The following is a 9007-nucleotide window of genomic DNA, read 5'->3' on the forward strand; positions in this document are numbered from 1 at the left end:
TTCCCATCCGTGGTGTTTTTTTGAAGAAACTTTATTTACAAGCAGACTTACAACCTACTGCCTCCGCGCACGCACGTGAGTTTTTGTTTACCAAAGCAATGGATTCGGATTCAGAAGCACCGGTAAGTTATATACATTGATGACGCGGGCCCGAATGCGCCACAAGAAACAGACGGAAAACCTGCATGTCCATGCAGCAAACAGACAGGTCTGTCGGCCAATAAGGTCCTTCGGTCCAAAGAATTTTATTGGTTGAAGTTTTCACTAAATATTATGAGAGTGAAATAATTGTTTGTTTTTACTCCTGGTGGGTCTGTCTTGCATTTTAGAGTGTCATTACCTTATTAATACCAATTTAACCTTATCCAAAAAAAGTGTAAAAATGCAACAAAGGTAAGAGTCCCTTTAAGTAAGTGCCATTTGAGCGCTACTTTTTTTTTATACATTATATTTTTAGACATTGATGCGGGCCAATTAAAAATTGATGGCGGGCCGCAATTGGCCCGCGGGCCGTAGTTTGGACACCCCTGGTCTAAATGAATCTACTCCCCCCAGTCATATAAATTCACACGTTCCCAGGGAACTCGGACAAGGAGGTGGAGTTGCTGCCATTTTTAACTCCAGTCTATCAATTAATCCTAAACCTAAACTCAGCTACAACTCATTTGAATGTCTTGTTCTTAGTCTTCAACGCCAATCCAGGAAACACCAACAGCCAATAATATTTGCTGTAGTTTACAGTGCTCCTGGGGCTTATACTGAATTTGCTGAGTTTTTATCAAACCTAGTCCTAAAGACCGAGCAAATTATTATTGTTGGTGACTTTAATATTCACGTTGACAATAATGAAGATAGCCTTAGCGTAGCATTTATTTCGATACTAGACTCAATTGGTTTCAGTCAGTGTGTACACCAACCTACTCATTGTTTTAACCACACACTTGACCTTGTATTATCATACGGTGTCGGAATTGAACATTTAACAGTACTTCCGCGCAATCCAATACTATCAGACCATAATTTAATAACCTTCGTTTTTTCATTATCTGAATATATGCCCCTAATAAAAAACTAATTTTCTAGATGTCTACCTGATAGTGCTGTAGCTAAATTAAAGGAAATAATTCCGATTACATTTAAACTTGTATTATCCGTGGACATAAACAACAAATTCTTTAAAAACCCGAGCTCCATTGAGATTGACCACCTCGTCGATAGCTCTGCAGAGTCATTATGATTAACATTAGACTCAATAGTGCCTCTAAAAAAGAAATGTGTAAAACATACTAAATTAGCTCCGTGGTATAATTCCAAGACAAATGAGTTGACAAATATCAAGAAAACTAGAAAGGAAGTGGCGCTCCAGCAACAGTGTTGAAAATCTCCTAGACTGAAAGAGTAGTGTTAAAGAATATAAAAAGGCCCTCCACAAAGCAAGAGCTGCCTATTATTCAAAACTAATAGAAGAGAATACAAACAACCCCAGGTTTCTCTTCAGCACTGTAGCCAGGCTGACAGAGAGTCACACCTCCACCGAACCCAGTATTCCTCGAATTTTTATTTAAAAACAACTGCTTTTCAACAGTGCTGGGTTTCAGGCGGTTTCTTTTTTTTTAAATAATTTCGCCTGCTTTAGAAAAGATCCTTTCACAGGACACAGATGAAGCTGGGGTACAAAGAAAAGATACCGCAAGTCTGTACAAGTTTATAAATGTATTCCCCCCCCCCCCCCAATACTCTAGAATAAGTACATGTGGGGGGGGGTCCGTTGCGTTTCGCGGCCCCTTTTATTTTGAATCGCACACCAAACCCGCGGACCACTTTCTAAATCAGTCACGTTGTTTGGCCAGCTTGCGAGGCTTCGAACGTCATCAACACAAGCCTCGATACGCGCTTCACAAAAATCATCCTGGATTACTCGATACACGCTTCGAAGCCTCGACACGGGAGGACACATCACTACAAAAAACCCACCCTAGACCTAAATGTTTTAGCCAATTACAGGCCAATATCTAATCTCCCCTTCCTGTCTAAAATCTTAGAAAAAGTTTTAGCCAATCAGCTGTGTGAGTTTCTGCAGGAAAATAATATATATGACGACTTTCATCGCATTTTATTACAGAGACTAAAAGAGTTTATTAACATTAAAGGAACCGCCCTAAACTGGTTTAAAGCTTATTTTTCTGATCGCTCCCAATTCGTACAAATTAATGATGAGTCATCTGTGCGCACCAAAGTTAACCATGGTGTTCCACAGGGCTCTGTGCTCGGCCCAATTTTATTCTCATTATATATGCTCCCACTAGGAAACATTATCAGTACACACTCGGTAAATTTTCACTGCTATGCGGATAAAACCTGAACAAAGTAATCAATTAACTAAACTTCGAGCATGTCCTGCAATTTCTCTTATTAAACTCAGATAAAACGGAGGTTATAATACTTGGCCCTAAACACCTTAGATAGACATTATCTAATGATATAGCTGCGCTAGACGACATTGCCCTTGCTTCCAATGAAACAGTCAAGAACTTGGGAGTGATCTTCAATCCTGATTTGTCCTTTAATTGTCACTTATAACAAATTTCTAGGACCGCCTTTTTCCACTTGCGTAATATCTCAAAAATCAGTCATGTCCTATTGCAAAAAGATGCAGAAAAACTAGTCCACGCCATTGTTACATCGAGACTGGACTAATGTAATTCATTATAATCAGGCTCCAGCAGTAAGCCTCTGCAGCTTGTCTAAAATGCCGCAGCACGTGTCCTGACAAGAACCAAGAAAATAACACATTTCTCCAGTATTAGCATCGCTACACTGGCTTCCTGTTAAATCTAGATTAGAATTTAAAATTATCCTCACCTTCAAGCCCCTTAATAATATGGCGCCTTTTTACCTTAAAGAGCTGTTAGTACCTTATCAATCCACTAGAGCACTCCGATCCCAGAATTCAGGTTTACTTGTTGTCCCTAAAGTCTCTAAAACTAGAGTAGGAGCCAGAGCTTTCAGCCATCAAGCCCCACTCCTGTGGAATAATCTCTCACTTTCAGTTCGGGAAGCAGAAACGATCTGTTCGTTTAAGAGTAGGCTTAAAACCTTCCTTTTTGATAAAGCTTATAGCTAGAGGTAATTAGTGCGGCAGAAAGTAACTCGTCCTATGTTCTAAAATAGGAAGCGTTTAGTTTAAAAAGGCATAGAGGTATTGATGTCTGATCTACTGAGTGGGCCACATGGTTTTCATCGTACTACCATAAAAACCTAGCCTGACGTTGTCATACTCATAATTCTAGTCAGAATATGAGTCTGAGACCGCTCCATTGGGCTGTGATTATGGGGCGTGTTTCAACCGAGCCAGGAAATAAAATGCGACGCATCGGGACCAGCTGATAAAATTAAACTTTTTCTGAATCCCCTAGGAAGGACGGCAAAAACATATTTTAGATCTACAAATGCCTTGATCGCGTTTCTCTGTTCCTCTTTCAAAATGAATGCGCTGACGATGTCTCCTAAAACAGACTCAATGGCAGCATCTACACATCTCAGCTCTCCAGCGGCAGGCATGTTTGTGGAAAACAAAGTCAACCCAAGCGCTCTTTGATGACGTAGTTGATTATGTAACTGTTGATCATCTGTCCATCATCTTATAAAGCCCGCATTGACAATTTGATTGGTCCGAACAACTTCTGTTCGGAGATAATTTCTCCCCAACGGAGCGACTCCAGACCGAACTTCCTGACCGATAATGTCGTGGGCGGGGCTAAGTTCGTCTGGCACCCAGGCTAATACAAACCAGTAGCCAGTCAGATTTACCTTGAGCCTCAGTGTACCCTTAAGTTTGGCCTGTATCATTGTATCATTGATTACATGGCAAAAAACCCTGATGACGCTAAGGCGCAAAGGGAATTTATGACACATGACACATGGAGCTTCTCTTTCCAACTTCTCCTTCCTCTTCTCCATCCTTATCACATCAAAGTAATTCTTATCTCATCAGTACATGTTACTAACTTGACCCCTTCCCCGGAGTTTCTGTGCTTTATCGCCCGCAGATGCAGGGCCACAGCTGTGGCCGCACCATGGATTACGATTTGTGGATCGCGCATCAGAGGTTGCAATGGTGGATCCAGTATGGCGGATTCTATATCGTGCGGGCTGATCGTAGTGGTAATGGAGGATCCTTTGTCGCGTTGGCATCGGATGGTGGTGGACCAAGACCGAGGCGGTGGCTGATGATGGATCATAACTGGCGGCAGTGGACAATGTTCACTCACATGTGGCTCTCTCTGAGGTTTCTACGTATTTTTACCTGTTAAAAGGGTTTTTAGTAGTTTTTCCTTACTCTTGCTGAGGGTTAAGGACAGAGGATGTCACACAATGTTAAAGCCCAATGAGACGAATTGTGATTTGTGAATATGGGCTTTACAAATAAAATTTGATTGATTGATTGATTGATCTCCTCCACTGCTGCTCTCACCATCTTCTGAACTAGACTGCACCCTTCCTTTCCTCTGATGATGTTTTCTTAGGGAGTTGGAAAGGATCCTAACCCAGCTCGGCCTCATGTGACAACTCCCACTAGCCTCCTGTGGCATAGCCTTGCCTCAGCTTCCAGCTTCCGGATCACCTGAATGACTGTACTGCAGCTCTTGTTGCATTGAAAACTTCCTCCAAGGATTTGAAGGGCAGTTGCAGTTTGTTGTTGTGTCCATAGAGTGCAATATTGCTCAGGCTCTTTGGCAGCCCCAGCTTTCTCCTGAGGTGCTTGCTGACCTTTCTCAGCAAGCACCTCCTCAGCAAGTGTTTTTGACAGCTCTCTGAGGGACACAACATCCATCCAGACGAACTGCACTGGGGTGGATGGTTGGCTGAAAGCTGTAGACAGGTCTGGCCTACCCGGGAAGCAGTGTTGTGCAAGTTCACAACTCTCATGAACAAGTTCAAAGTTCAGTTCATACAAGAAAACATGAATAGTTCACGTTCATAGTTTAGCATTTAATTCTGAACGAGTTCATAGTTCAGTTCATTTCATAGTTTTAGGGGTGACAAGTGATAATGAAAGACAACTTGTTTTTTAAAGAAAACTTTATCCATCACTACCCCTAACCCTAACCAACTATAGGTCATATCGAATAGTTGATGAAATGCTGGAAATTCTGGCCGCTGTCATCGAGAAGCCAATATTGAGAGCTATTTCTCAGTCACAAGCCATAGGCTTGGAGATTGATGAGACCACAGATGTCTCTGTGTGCAAACAGTTAGACATTCATGTGAGGTAGGTCTACCCAAAGTGTAGGTCTACCCAAAACATTTCATTGACCAATAACATTTCAATATACAGATAATTGAAATGTATAAATTGTGTCATATGGACATTATTAGATACTTGGACAACGAGGTGAAGGTCTTCTGCAATTCCTGGATCTGATTTGCCTGACTGATGGGAAGCAGATTCAATTGTGGCAGCACTAAAGAATATTATTCACACAGAGGGCATCCCCACACCCTTAATATTTCGCCTTGGAACTGATGCTGCTGTTGAAATGACAGGTGCCATACCTTTTTTGTACATAATTAAACTGCTTTAAATATTTATTTCTATTTATTTCTCGCTAAATTAATAAACAAATGTATTCAATAGGAAGACATAAGTGTCCACGGTGCTGCACATAGGCTAGCTCTAGCCTGTAAGGATGCATCTAAAGAATTGCCTTACATGGCTACATTCAGAGACCACTTGGAACAACTGCACCTGTACTTCAGAAACAATGCAAACTGCTCTGCTTCTCTGAAAGCCGCTGCAGAGGTTCTCGGTGTGTGTGAGCTGAAAGTGAAGGTAAATAAGTTATGCCTCAAATAAATTCACATATTTGAATACTTTACTTGCATTTATATATATTTTTTGAAACCAGTTGTTTCTTCTGTCATTGACTAGCAAGTAAAGGACACACGATGGCTCTCCCAACATGAAGCAGTGAAAAACCTCCTCAGAAATATAACTGCTGTACTGGGTGCCTTGGTAGAGGAAGTAGAGACCCGCAAATGTCCTACTGCTAATGTACTGTATTCATTCCTGCCACCTATCGCTTCATTGCAAGCTGATGTGCTTCCTCACCTGGTAAACCTCTCTAAGCTCTTCCAAAAGGTGGATGTTATGTTCCTGGCAATTAAAGAGCAGGTAACTTAAATAACTCAGCTCAACTGCTATGTTTTATCTTCATGTTTATTTTGCAGAAACATAGGGTACCACAATTAATCTTTTCACATGAGTCAATATGCTTATTTTCCCAGGTCCCTGTCACCCTGGCCTTAATAAAGGGCATCAAAGATTCTGGTGGTCATTAACCTGGCTCAAACTTGATTTGACCCCAAATTTGGATGACCCTTCAGGACTGGGGGCATTCTGCATCTCTGCTGAACAGGAGAGAGGGAGAAGAGGGGATAATGCAGGAGACAGACAGTAGTACTGGCAAAGAATCATGGGTATGATTATGTGGCTTTTGGCTGACTTTACAGATGTAATTTCAATTTAGTTGTTGCAAAGTTTTACTTACACCTTATAGTTTACTGACATTTTTCATGCGTTTGATCTGGTGATGGATCCATATATGGATGGCCTCATTGCCCATCTCGAGAGCATTTCTGCGAGGTTGGAGTTGTGGCTGCATTATGGATACTAGGTCCTCAAGCAGCTACACTCCCTGACGACAGTGCACACACAAAACTGAGGATACTGGTAGAGAAGTTTTGTTCCCGTGTCGATTTTGGCACAATCCTTGAAGAATGGGCCTCTTTCAAGGAGCAAGTGGTCGCTGGTCCACTGAAGGTTACTTAAAAATGTAAAATTTTCACATGACATTATCATGAACACTATACTGTGTTACTGATATCATTTTGAACCTTTTCAGAACAAGACACAGCTGGCCATACTGTCTGATCGGTCCTCAAATTATGAGGAGTTTGGTGTCCTGTACCCAACTATGAGCCTGCTGAATTCCATTGCCCTGATGGTCCCGGTCAGCAGTGTAAACTGGGAGAGGGGAGTAATAAATACTTTTCACAATTTGGATTTCTGCTTTAAGCTATTACTATTTTAAGCTATCAGTTATCACTTTTAAAGCCTAACAGTTAATATATTTGCAGGTCAAGACAAACATCCGCAATAGGCTGTAAGGAGACACTCTTGCAGCTTGCATGCGGATCTCATTAAATGGGCAAAACCTTTCTGACTTCCCATACCAAGAGGCTCTGGAAATGTTCTTCCAGAAGCCCAGAAAAATACACGGCAGTGACAAAAGCTGCACAGTTTGTGGATAATCCAGTTCATGTTTAGTTCAATGTACAATTCAAAAATTGTTCAGATGTTATATTGACTGCTGTCATTAAAAGAAACCCCCCCCCCTTTTGCCTCCTCTGTTTTATCAGCCCACCATTCTACTGACTCTTTCTCTCTCATGCATAACTCTGCCACAGACACTCTCCTTTATCCTCTGTCCTTCACTCTTGACTCTTTCTGTCCTTTTACGTCACGACAGGTCCGCAAGTCCTCGCCAACTCCGTGGTTATCTGACTCGACCCGTGCCAACAGAGCCACTATGAGAGCATCAGAAAGGAAATGGCGGAAATCGAAATACCGAGACGACCTGCTCGCTTATCAGTCTCTTCTCTCCTCCGTTTCTGCCTCTATTTCTGCAGCCAAAACCACGTTAACCAAACTGCAATTCAATCCTAATTTTCTAACCCCAAAAAACTCTTCTCCATCTTTTCCAATCTCCTTGACCCCCCTAGTCCCCCTCCTCCTTCCTCCCTTCTACCATGCCACTTTGTCAACTACTTTACACAAAAGATAGATGACATACGCTCTTCATTTTCTGATCCTCCTTCTATAACTTAATTTCCATCATCTTCATCTTCGTCCCCTTAGCTCTCCTCTTTCACCCCTCTGTCTCCCAATCAAGTTCTTACCTTGGTAACCTCTGCACGCCCGACGACCTGCCCCCTTGACCCCATCCCCTCTCACATTCTCCAGTCTATCGCTCCTGACCTTCTTCCTTTTCTCACCCATCTTAACAACACTTCCCTATCTACTGGCTGTTTCCCTAATACTCTAAAGGAGGCAAGAGTAAATCCTCTCCTGAAGAAACCCACCCTTGACCCGTCTGCAGTAAATAACTACAGACCTGTCTCTCTTCTTCCCTTTGTTTCAAAAACTCTATCTTTAATCAACTCTCCTCCTATCTTAACCACAATAACCTTCTTGACCCTCACCAGTCTGGTTTCACGGCAGGTCACTCAACTTAGACTGCCCTCCTTGCTGTCTCTGAGCAACTTCACACTGCTAGAGCAGCCTCTCTCTCCTCTGTCCTTATCCTTCAAGACCTCTCTGCTGCATTTGACACAGTGAACCACCAGATCCTTATTTCCTGCCTTCAGGACCTGGATGTCTCAGGCTCTGCTCTCTCCCTGCTCTCATCCTACCTCAATTACCGCACTTATCGGGTAACTTGGAGAGGATCTGTGTCTGAACCTTGTCCTCTCACTTCTGGGGTCCCTCAAGGTTCTGTCCCGGGTCCTCTCCTCTTCTCTCTGTACACCAACTCTCTCGGCTCTGTCATTCACTCGCATGGCTTTTTCTACCATAGCTATGCAGATGACACCCAACTTATCCTCTCTTTTCCCCGATCTGAAACACAGGTAGCAGCACGAATCTCTGCCTGTCTGACTAACAACTCTCAGTGGATGACCACACACCTACTGAAAATTAACCTAGACAAGACTGAACTACTCTTCCTTCCAGGGAAAGACTCTCCCACCCACGACCTGACTATTAACTTTGACAACTCAGTGTTAACCCCTACTCAGACCACTAGGAACCTGGGTGTGACACTCGACAGCCAACTCTCCCTGACTGCCAACATTACTGCAACAACACGTTCCTGTAGATTCATGCTGTACAACATCCGGAGAATACGTCCCCTTCTCACTCAGAAGGCGGTGCAGGTTCTGGTCG

This window comes from Limanda limanda, chromosome 2 (assembly GCF_963576545.1).
Source record: "Limanda limanda chromosome 2, fLimLim1.1, whole genome shotgun sequence".
Lineage (NCBI taxonomy): Eukaryota > Metazoa > Chordata > Actinopteri > Pleuronectiformes > Pleuronectidae > Limanda > Limanda limanda.